This window comes from Lotus japonicus, chromosome 1 (assembly GCF_012489685.1).
Source record: "Lotus japonicus ecotype B-129 chromosome 1, LjGifu_v1.2".
Classification (NCBI taxonomy): Eukaryota; Viridiplantae; Streptophyta; class Magnoliopsida; order Fabales; family Fabaceae; genus Lotus; species Lotus japonicus.
In genome coordinates, this window is record NC_080041.1 from 16,426,257 (window position 1) to 16,438,234 (window position 11,978).

The following is an 11,978-nucleotide window of genomic DNA, read 5'->3' on the forward strand; positions in this document are numbered from 1 at the left end:
TAATGAACAAGGAAGTGCTTTTGCAAATCATGTGACCAAGGCAGCAGTTTATGGAGCAGAGACTTCAGGACAAGGTAAGCATTTGGTCTTATCTTGCTCACAACAGTATGAGAGTAAGGACTGGATTGTAGACTCAGGAGCAAGTGATCATATTTGCTTTAACAAAGCATTCTTTAACGTGAAATTGCCAAATGGATTATCCATACAAACTTGCTATGCTGGAACAGTTAGTATTACAGATCTGATTCTGCTAAAACATGTGCTCTATGTGCCTGAATTTACATACAACTTAATTTCTGTTCACAAACTGGCTAAAGGAAACAAATGTGAAGTTATATTTGGTGAATTCACTTGTTTTGTCCAGGATGTGCAAACCAAGGAGAGGATTGGTTTGGGTAGATTGAAGGAGGATGAACTTTATCATTTAGCAGTCATTGGACCTTCTAGTACCTGTTTTAGTATTCAGAATATGACTAGTAGAATAAGTGAATCTAGCAAAGTGATTCCACCTGGTGCATTATGGAATTTCAGGTTAGGACACCTTTCACAGGATAGAATACAAGCTTTAAATGCTTTGTATACTTTTATTTATGTAAGCAATCATTTAGTTTGTGATGTTTGTCATATGGCAAAGCAGAAAAGGAAAATGTGTCATGATAGTTTACATAATGCAAAAGAGAATTTTGATCTCATACACATGGATATTTGGGGACCAATTGGAGTCTCATCAATTCATCATCATAGATATTTCTTAACTGTGTTGGATGATCATAGCAGATTTGTTTGGATTGTTTTGCTCAAACACAAGAGTGAAGTCCAGCAGCAGATTAAGAATTTTGTAGCTCTTGTTAAGACTCAGTTTAATCATCATATTAAGGTCATTAGAAGTGACAATGGTCCTGGGTTTCTTATGCCTGACTTCTATTATGCTCATGGTATTATACACCATAGGAGCTGTGTCAATACCCCTCAGCAGAATGGGAGGGTAGAGAGAAAGCATCAGCACATACTTAATATAGCTAGAGCTCTTCTTTTTCAATCAAAAACCTAAGAAAATGTGGAGCTATGCTGTTAAATGTTGTGTTTCTCATGAATAGGATTCCAAGTAAGATACTGGGAAATAGATCACCATATGAAATTCTTTTTGGTGAGAAAGCTGATTTACAGATGATAAAAGTTTTTGGTTCATTATGTTTTGCTAGCAGCCCAAGTTCTAATAGATCTAAACTAGACTCAAGGGTTAGAAAATGTGTTTTCTTGGGATTCAAGCAAGGAATCAAAGGCTATGTTCTGTTGGAATTAGATTCACACAGTATTTTCCTCTCCAGAGATGTGCTATTTAATGAGGAAATATTGCCTTACAAGAGCACATCATCATCTTCTTGAACTTGTTTGGATCTACAAGCACAGACTCAAAGTGTCTCCTCTACTGCTCCTAATATTTCAGAGGAGATACATGGCACACAAGTGGCTACATTTGATCATGAGGATGTTCTTAATACATAATTAGCTTCTTCTTCTCCATCAGATGGTCTGACATCTCAACAGGAGAATTCACACGAGACAGAAGTTGAAGAGGGTGCATTAACTGATAGGCAGCCTAAGAGACTTGTCAAGAGGCTAGTGCATCTGCAAGATTTTCAATATAATTCATTACCAACCAGAAGCATTACAGCTCACAGCATCATCAAGTATTACTCACATGATCAGCTATCTGCTAATCATAAATCTTATGTTTTGAACATTTCCTAGACCAAGAGCCAACCAGCTATGCAATAGCAAGTCAATATCCACACCGGCAAGAAGCTATGCAAGCAGAGATAGCAGCTTTAGAAAAGAATGGCACTTGGAAGATAGTAGATTTGCCTGAAGGGGTGAAACCTATAGGCAGTAAATGGGTCTATAGAATAAAGAGGAATGCAGATGGTACAATTGCTAGATACAAAGCAAGGTTGGTAGCCAAAGGGTATAACCAAGTAGAAGGACTGGACTATTTTGACACTTTTTCACCAATAGCAAAACTTACTACTGTCAGAATGGTCCTAGCTCTAACAGCAGCAAAGAGCCGGCATCTACAGCAGTTATATGTAGACAATGCTTTTCTACATGGCACACTGGAAGAAGATGTATACATGAGCCTACCAACTGTAGTTTTCACAAACAAATCTAATCAAGCCTGCAAGCTGTTGAAATCACTGTATGAACTCAAGCAAGCCAGCAGGAAGTGGTATGAAAAATTGTCCTCTCATCTTAAGGATCTTTGTTATGCACAAACTACTTCTGATCATTCTTTGTTTGTTAGGTTCCAAGGAGAACACTTCAAAGGTTTATTAGTCTATGTTGATGATGTGATTCTATTTGGAAATCACATAGCAGAATTCCAAGTAGTAAAAGATTCATTGCATAAGGCTTTTGGTATGAAAGACTTAGGTGTTCTAAAATATTTCCTTGGCTTGGAAGTGGCACACTCTTCACTTGGAATTTCACTTTGCCAGAGGAAATATTGCCTTGATCTCTTGACTGAGACAGGAAATTTAGGCAGCAAGCCTGTTTCTACACCATTCGATCCTGGTCTTAAGCTGGTACTTAATCAAGGAAAGCCTTATGAAGATGTAGCAGCATACAGAAGATTAGTGGGAAGGTTGTTATACCTTACTACCACTAGGCCAGACATAGCTTTTGCTACACAACAACTTAGTCAGTTTATGAGTAATCCAATGGATGTTCATTATAAAGCAGCACTCAGAGTTTTGAGGTTCCTAAAGACATCTTCTGGCTTAGGCTTGTTTTTCCCTCGCAATACACCAATTACTATTCAAGGGTACTCAGATGCAGATTGGGAAGGGTGTTCAGATACTAGAAGATCTATTTCTGGTTATTGCTTTTACTTGGGAGGTTCTTTGGTTTCATGGAAAGCTAAGAAACAAACTACAGTATCTAGATCCTCTAGTGAAGCAGAGTACCGAGCCTTAGCTTATGCTACTTGTGAGCTCTAATGGTTGCAATATCTACTTCAAGATTTGAAAATCAGTTGTAACAAAACTCCAGTGTTATTTTGTGATAATCAGAGTGCTTTATACATTGCTGCAAATCCTGTCTGCCATGAGAGAACTAAGCACTTGGAAATAAATTGCCATGTTGTTAGAGACAAGTTGCAAGCTGGTGTTCTAAATCTATTTCCTATACCAACAGCTCTTCAAGTGGCTGATATTTTTACTAAGGCATTGCAGCCTCGTGTGTTTCAAGGTTTTGTTGCAAAACTGGGCATGATCAATATCTTTAGACCTTCAGCTTGTGGGAGGGTGTAAAAGTATAAGGACTAGAAATGCTAAATAGGAAAGTACAAGGTCTCAGATTGTAATAATTAGTTAGTGACAGTTAGGAATGAGCTGTCATGCCAGCTAAGATAGTTAGTTAGAGAAACTGAATTTGTTAGAGTTGTTAGAGTAGTTAATCAATGGTTAACACTATAAATAGCGTTCCTCACTTGTAATCACATTCATTCAGTGAAAATTGATATTCAGTTGATGTTTAGTTTCATCTTCTTCACTCTTCTTCTTTGAAATCTTTGAAATAGTATGAGAAACTCTCTTCCCTTCTTCTTAGTTGTGATTACAAACAATCTTTTTCCAATAGTTCTTTGCTCAACAAGCGGGATGCTACTGATTTCACAACCCTTCTCATCTATGTGGATGATATTATCTTAGTTGGTAATTGCTTGACTGAATTCTCTTCTATCAAAGCAATTTTTCACAAATCTTTTGGCATTAAGGACATGGGGGTACTTAAGTTCTTTCTTGGCCTTGAAGTGACAAATTCTACTAAGGGGGTCTCACTTTGTCAGCACAGTATTGTCTCGATTTATTGACAGATGCTGGTTTAAAAAGTTACAAAACCTATTTGTACAGCTTTTGATTCCAACTTGAACTTATTTCAGGATGACAACCTCTTATTACTTGATGTCACTGCTTATCAAAGATTGGTTGGTCCGTTGTTGTATTTGATTACTATAAGGCTATGCCACTTTTTTCAATTCATGTTACTGCGATTCGTGTCTCAGCCCACTGTTATCATGTTGCTTCAATTTGAGTGCTTTGCTACCTAAAGACTGCTCCTGGTTCAGGTTTATTTTTTCCAAGGGCTTCATCTTTGCAATTGTAGAGTTTTAGTGATTCTGATTAGGGGTAGTTTCCTTGATTATAGACAATGAGTTTCTAATTATTTCTTTTCCCTCAGGAATTCCTTAATCTCATGGAAGTCTAAAAAGCAAACCACAGTGGCTCGTTTTTCTTCTAAAGCCGCGTATAAGGCTCTTGCTTCCACAGTTTGTGAGATGAATGTCACTTGCTCCAAGTCAGTTGTTGTTTATTGTGATAATCAGAGTGCATTGCATATTGCTGCGAATCCAATGTTTCATGAACACACCAAATTAAACACTTAGATATGGATTGCCATATTGTTTGTGAGAAGGTGCAGGCTGGATTACATGAGCTTCTGCCATTGTCAACTCGAGATCAAGTGGTTGATGTATTCATGATAAGTGTCATTTTTACGTATATTTGAATATCAATATTTTAGGCACTTATTTGACTTGTGTGTTTTAATTTATATTATTTTAATTCTCAATTTATTAGTGTAGTGATTATTTAGGTTTATGATAGGTTTGATGATAATTTCAATTCTAATCTCAACTTTTTGATGCATAAAGTTCAAAGCTGTTTGAGAAAAATTTGAATCTCTCGCATTCATTAACTGTCTGATCGAGCTAAAATTTGGGTATGTTCATAACACTTGGTGTTCATAACACTTGGAACTTCAATTTGAACTGTCAGATCGAGAAAAGCTGCATGTTTTGGTGAGAAAATAAAGTTTCATAAGTTTTCAAGTCGTCGGGCGGCCCTTAGAGGGCGTCGGGCGGCCATGGCGGTTTCAAAACCCACCTGTGAAGAAACAGGGGGACGTGGCAATGAACTTCCATAATAAAAGCTAATTTTTAAGAGATTGGGCAGCATATATCACGACCCATCACTTGGAAACTCAGAAAATCACTTAAGCGACACGGAGAAAGGCTTAGGAGGCTAGAGAAGAGGCTTTGATATCAGATTCGGCGGCGAGACATCGCGACGGTTTAGGTTCTTCTCATTCTTCATTTCTATTTGTAAAGCTATCCATGAAAATGGATAGCTAATCTCTCTTTTGTTGGTATTTGATGTAGTTGTATGAAACTTATGCTCTGTATGTGATTCTATTCAATATAAAGCATGCTTCTTGTTTGTGAGCGGAAGCTACGAAGTTTGAGTCCGAATTAGAGTTAATCACATAATAATATTAATTGCTAGACATAGAGTTAGGTTTGTTAATCACTAAACACTCAATCTTCATGATAACTTTTTTTGTTAATCATGTGAGACATCAATGTTTAGAATTACAGAGTTATTGCTATCCACTCATGCGAGATAGGGTTGAACTGGTGTAGATGAATCATATGCTTAGGATTTGGTTGTATTTGAATCACTAGAATGTACAGAGGTGGTTCAGTGAAATCTAATCCCAAAAAATTCTCATACCTATTGTTTCTTCGTTAGTTTACTTGATTTTCATTTACTTTTAGGTTCTTAAACAAACAATCAATCTATTGTGAAATCATCATTTAAGTTTGTTAATCATTGAACAATATAAGTATTACACCTCTCTGAAGACGATAAACCCGTATCTTTTTACTCTAATTAAGTCATAATGGTTATTCCAAAGCAGTGGAAACAAGGAAAAAACTTTTATCAGTTCACCAAGTCACTTCTTCCCCTGGTTTTTCAGACCTTCTTTTCCAAGCTGGTCATGAGAACATTTACCATCCTCCAGCTTGATGGGGGTATCAACGTTATATTGTAATTAGTATTGTGATTATATAATATTGTGATTGGTATTGAAATTAGATAGTTAGATAGTTTTTTAAAGTAATAACATTATTTAGTTGTTGTAGTTGGATAAATAGTCATCATGTTCTTATAAGCACGTTGTCCATTTTTCAGAGAAAAAGATGCAGACGAAATAAAGCACAAACCCTCCAGAGAGCGAAAAGAAAGAGACCCACAATACTCTATGACAATTGCCACAAAGCTAGCCCACAAAAAAAAAACCATAAAGACATCCTTTGGTGAAGGCTTTAAATCCTCTTTGTGATGTGTATAACTATAGTAGCAATCTCGGGTTTCTCTACCCGCCAAAGTTTGACAATCATGACTTTGAACCGGCAGAATAATTCATCCATGATTGTTTCCCCAAACTCTGTCTTCAAAATTGGCTCTGCAACAGCTCTTGTGAACTTGGTAACTGCCTCAGCTCTTGTATCTTCATCAATAAGAGAATCATCATCGCCCACGATTAGATTTTTGCTCCAATCCGTTCTTATTGTCTCCAACCTTTGAATATAAAAAGACCCTTCTTCCTCAATTACTTGTCTAATCTCCTCAGCACTAGGACTATACGATGGCATGTTAAAAGAGTCCAATTTTGACTCCTCTATCAAATTCTGCACCAATAATGTTGATAGTTGATTTAAAAAGACAAAATTTACAAATATTCGTATTTATGCACTGGAAGATTATATCTTATGAGAAATGTGTTCTTATATATATATATATATATATATATATATATATATATATATATATATACCTCTGAGGCCATGTCTTTTAGTGCCATACCAATTATTACCCAAGCAACTTTTAGTTCTTCATTTTTTTACAGCAATTCCGCAAGTGCACGGATTGCCCGAAGTAATATTAAGATATTGAACCACAGAGATAGTTGTTTATCAAATTGTTCAAGAACTTTTAATGTTCAGAATTGTAAAAGGAAAAAGCAAAATATGTTTGAAGTTTGGTTGTGTGAATAACACTTGTGAGAAAAAGCTAGAATTATAATTCAGAGAAGAAGTACCCTGGGCATAGCTCCACTTAGTCCAATTATGGTTCTCAAATCAAGTTCTTATATGAAGTTTAGAATCCTTATCCATGGTGATGTAGCCTCTACCTCTACTTGTTAATTCCTTAATCAAGTAAATCATTCAATTTCATTTGCCAAACCTAATGCCTTAGTGCCTAGTCAATTCAATTGAAGAATGAAGTTTATAAGTTCAGGCCAACACAATAAGTTTCTACCCTTATACCTAAGTGATAGCAAACAAACAATCTAATCCCAAGTCCCTTAATCCTCACCAACTACCGTTGTGCAAGAAGAAAGCAAAACATTTGTGTGCACTCAAGAGAATATTGATTCAGAGAAAAGATACATGGAAAGGAGACTTTATTCATATAAGAAAATAAGAAGATCAAATCATAATCAGAACTAAGGTTCACTTCACCCAAAGCCAAGCATGGCTAGAGAATTCATAATGTAAATCAAAAGAACAAAAACCTGAAACAAGAGTGCCAAGAAGCCTCCCACAAGCTCCAAGAAACTAGAACTTAAGTTTTGTTCAGAAAAATACCAAGATACCTAAAAGAAATCACAAAATCCTAATTTACCGACTTTCCAGCGGCCCGCCACGCATGTGCGTCGATGATCTGTCAAAAATCAGCTCCCAGGTCTGCTTACCACGCATGTGCGTGGCCTTCACGTTCCTTCATTTTTTTCATCAGACCCACCACGCATGTGCGTGGCCTGAGGGGCGCACATGCGTGGGCTTCAGCAAATCCTCCCCTTCGTTCACAGAACAGCCACGCATGTGCGTGGCACAGGTGGCGCACATGCGTGGCTCATCAGATTCTTCTCTGAATTTTGTAACTCCTTCTTCAACTATCATCATGGCTCATTACTTGGTCTTCAATCAACTTTATTAGCCATCAAAAACACCTGAAACAAATCATCATTCCACCAATGTAACTCATGGATCCACTCATTTAATCACAATAATTCAGAAATCATCCATTCAATTCATCAAATAAAACTCCTAATATGCAATCAACTCTCATATTCTCTCAAGATTTCAGCTCAAATCTAAACATAAGAATTAACCTCAAACTAAAACTAATAAAAAGACCAAATAAATAAATTAAAAATACCTAAACTAATGCAAATGCAATTATGAACTATAAAGGGACTCAACTTGACTCAACACTCAATGAAGGACTCAAAAAGAAGAATAAAGAGGCAAAAAGGACTCGATAAACATAGAATAAACATCGGGTCATCACACTACTATACTCAACGACAGCTTGTCCTCAAGCTTAAACTCAAGGTAGCTTGTCCTCAAGCACAGAATAAATCACCCCTTCTTCAGCTGCTTAAGCTTTTCAAAAAAAGATACTTCACACAACAAGAGAATGGTCAAATGCTCACAACTAAAGATGAAAAGTCAGCAAGAGTAAGCAAGACTTCCAAGCAAGAGCTCATCAACTTCCTCACATATCAAACACTTTCCTCACATTTTGGTGCTCTAACATACAAGCACAAAACTTCAGCCTTAGTAATCAATCAAATCAAAGTTAGTTGCTAAGTAGCAAGAATCAGATAGAGACTGAAAATGGTTGTAACTTTGGCTAGGGTAAAGGTAGGGAAACCAAGAAGAGGGATAGCACAAGAGGCTCTCTAGACATTTTGGGGTGAGTGACTTCTTTATTCAATACAACCTGAGCAGAATGCTAAGACTTTGGGACTCTTTCCTTCTTTTCATATTTCTTTTCCTTTTATTTTTTTTTCAATTATCAAGGCACTTGCCCTTCTTTTGACAATTTAGCTAGTTTTTTTTCTTTTTTTTTTCTTTGTTAGGAAGGAATCCTTTTATAATTTTACCTGCTCAAACAAAACCATAAGACACTCACCAACAACAAAATTTACCATAGTTTGGGGACCAAGGAAAATTATTCAATTATAAGGCTCAACTTGGGCAACTAGGGGAAAAAGTGCAATTTCAACAAAACTCTGAAGCCTGAAAGAATTTCCTACCAAGTCTCTTCAACAATTCAAGCACTAAGCAATAACCAATATGCATTTCAAAACAGAGCTAAATGTGTGCAAACATGTTAGGAATAAACTTTGAGACACTCAGCACTCAACAAAAACAATAGGGTGTTGAAGCGAAATACCCTTTCTTATGAACTCAAGCAAGTAAGATCAAGCTACCTCACCTTCCAATCACAATAGTATGTACAAAGACCACAAGATAAAAACATGGAAGTATCATCAACTTTCAATAAGAAGCAGCTAAGTCAGGGGTGAAACCACTTAAGCAAGTTCAGCATAGCAGCAAGAAACCCAAGGATATTCATATTGACTCGAAGGTAAAAAGCAAAACATGCAAAAGACTCGATGCACTAACTACCTAAAAAGAATTTTTTTTTATAGAGGAACACAAAACTAAAGCCAACTCAAATTCAAGAAAAGCAAACCTGGACTTGGGTTGTCTCCCAAGAAGCTCAATTTTAAAGTCTTTGATAGACTTCCCTGTTGGGTCCAGGTGGGCCAGCATCCTGCCTGCAGGTAGCATTCGAAACGGGGCGCTGTCTGCTACGCTATAAGAAATAACGTTGCGCCCTCACTAACACCAATTGGTTTTGGCGTAGTGGTAAGCGCGTGATCCTACAAGTGGTATCAGAGCCAGGTCCCGTGTTCGAATCCCACGGAAGGCATGCTGTGCAGCTAGTTTGGCTGGCAGGTGCTGGGGGGGGGGATTGTTGGGTCCAGGTGGGCCAGCATCCTGCCTGCAGGTAGCATTCGAAACGGGGCGCTGTCTGCTACGCTATAAGAAATAACGTTGCGCCCTCACTAACACCAATTGGTTTTGGCGTAGTGGTAAGCGCGTGATCCTACATTCCCTCCTTTTCAGGTCAGAAGGATTAGAATCACACTTTCTCAAACTTTTGCATGAGCAAGGTAGGAGTTTTGCACCAAAATTTTCCACAAGGTCTTCCCAAGTAACAATACTTCCTTGAGGTTGAGATTGAAACCAAACCTTAGCTTCATCCTTCAACGAGTATGGGAACAACCTCAGCCTAAAGGCATCGTCGGACACATCTTTTATTCTTACCGTGCTACTGAACTGATGAAACCGCACCATATGAGCATGAAAATTCTCTGTGGCTGAACCTCCATATTGGTGCTCGCCTACAAGCTTTATGAGAGTTGGGTTCATCTCATAGTTGTCCTTTTTTACTTCTGAGGCCGCCTTTCCTGAAATCTTAGCAAACTCTTCACAAACAGATTCATCAATCACTTCACAGCTAAACACATCCTCACAGTTAGGATGCTTCAATGTTCTAAAAACAGAAAACTTTACCTTTTCATCACCAACTTTCAAGGACAAAAGACCCTTGGCAACATTGATTTTTGCATTACCGGTTGCCAAGAAAGGTCTCCCCAAAATTAGAGGAACTCTAGAGTCCTCTTCAATGTCCAGAATCACAAAATCAAGAGGAAAGATAAATTTGTCCACCCTTACCAAAACATCTTCAGCAATCCCATATGGGTGCTTAATGGACCTGTCTGCCAATTGCAAAGACATCAAGGTAGGAGTGGCCTCACCCATATTCAACTTTTTAAACATGGAGAGCGGCATCAGATTGATGCTAGCCCCCAAGTCACATAAGGCCTTAGCCCTAGGAAAACCTTCAATGTCAACAGGAATGGTAAAACTCCCAGGATCTTTCAACTTTTGGGGGAGTTTTCTCTGGACAATTGCACTACATTCCTCTGTCATCATAATTGTTTCATTCACCTCACTCAATCTCTTCCTCCCAGATACAATATCCTTCATGAACTTTGCATAGGTAGGCATTTGCTCTAAGGCTTCAGAAAAAGGAATATTGATTTGCAACTTTTTAAAAATTTCTAAGAACTTTGAAAATTGTTTTTCCAGATTTTTCTTCACTAAAGCCTCAGGAAATGGTACCTTGCAAGTTATTTTCTCAGGAGAAGAATCCTTACTCTCTTTGTTTCTTACAGCATCCTCACTTTTTGTTCTCTCTTTTTCTTTCTCAACCACTTTCTCAAGTTCATCACTCTTCTTTTCAACTAACTCCTCAATTTCATTCAAAGTTTTGCCACTCCTAAGAGTGACAGCACAACAATTTTCAGATTTAGAGTCTTTAGGATTAACAAGAGTGTCACTAGGAAACGTACCTGGGAACCTTTCAGCAATGGCCTTGGCAATTTGGCCAACTTGAGTCTCCAAATTTTTTATGGAGGACTCATGATTCTTGAAGCTGGTTCTAGTTTCATTCATGAAACCCCTAGTCTCATTCATGAAACTCTGATTAGTAAGAGCAAAATCAGCGACAATCTCCTCCAAACTCTTCTTACCATTCCTCTGATTTTGAGGTGGTGGAGGCCTTTCATTCAGCTGGTATTGCCTCTGATTTGGAAATTGCTTTGAACCACTAGCTTCTCCTGAGTTGTTTTGGTCCCTCAAGGAGAAGTTAGGATGATTTCTCCAACCTGGATTATAAGTGTTGGAGTAGGGATCATTTTGATAATTCCCCATGGCCTTCATCTCTTCATCAAATTCAGCATCCTCAGCATTCCTTTGCCCACCTTCGAGCCTCTTTACCATGGCATCTACCTTCTGTGCAAGCTTTTTGTTGGATGCAAGAACTGCATCAAGAGTCTCAACCTCATAAACTCCCTTCCGGTTCTGCCTATCATTGTTTGAATGTGCAGCTCTAGCAGCCAACTTGTTTATGATGTCAAGTGCTGATTGGGTTGCTAGAGCATCAAAGGCTCCGCTTGCAGCTGTGTCCAACTTGTCTCTAGTGTAGTCATTGAGAGCTGCATAGAACTTCTCCACTTGATCAGCAGTGGAGATGTTGTGGCCTGGGCATTTCATCAGAAGTCTTATGAATCTCTCCCATGTCTCATAGAGATTCTCGGAGTCCAGCTGGATGAAGGAATTGATCTCTTTCTTCAACTTCCTTATGCGGTTGTAGGGAAAGAACTTAGCTGTAAATTTTTCAGCTAAATCATCCCAAGAAGTAATACTCCTC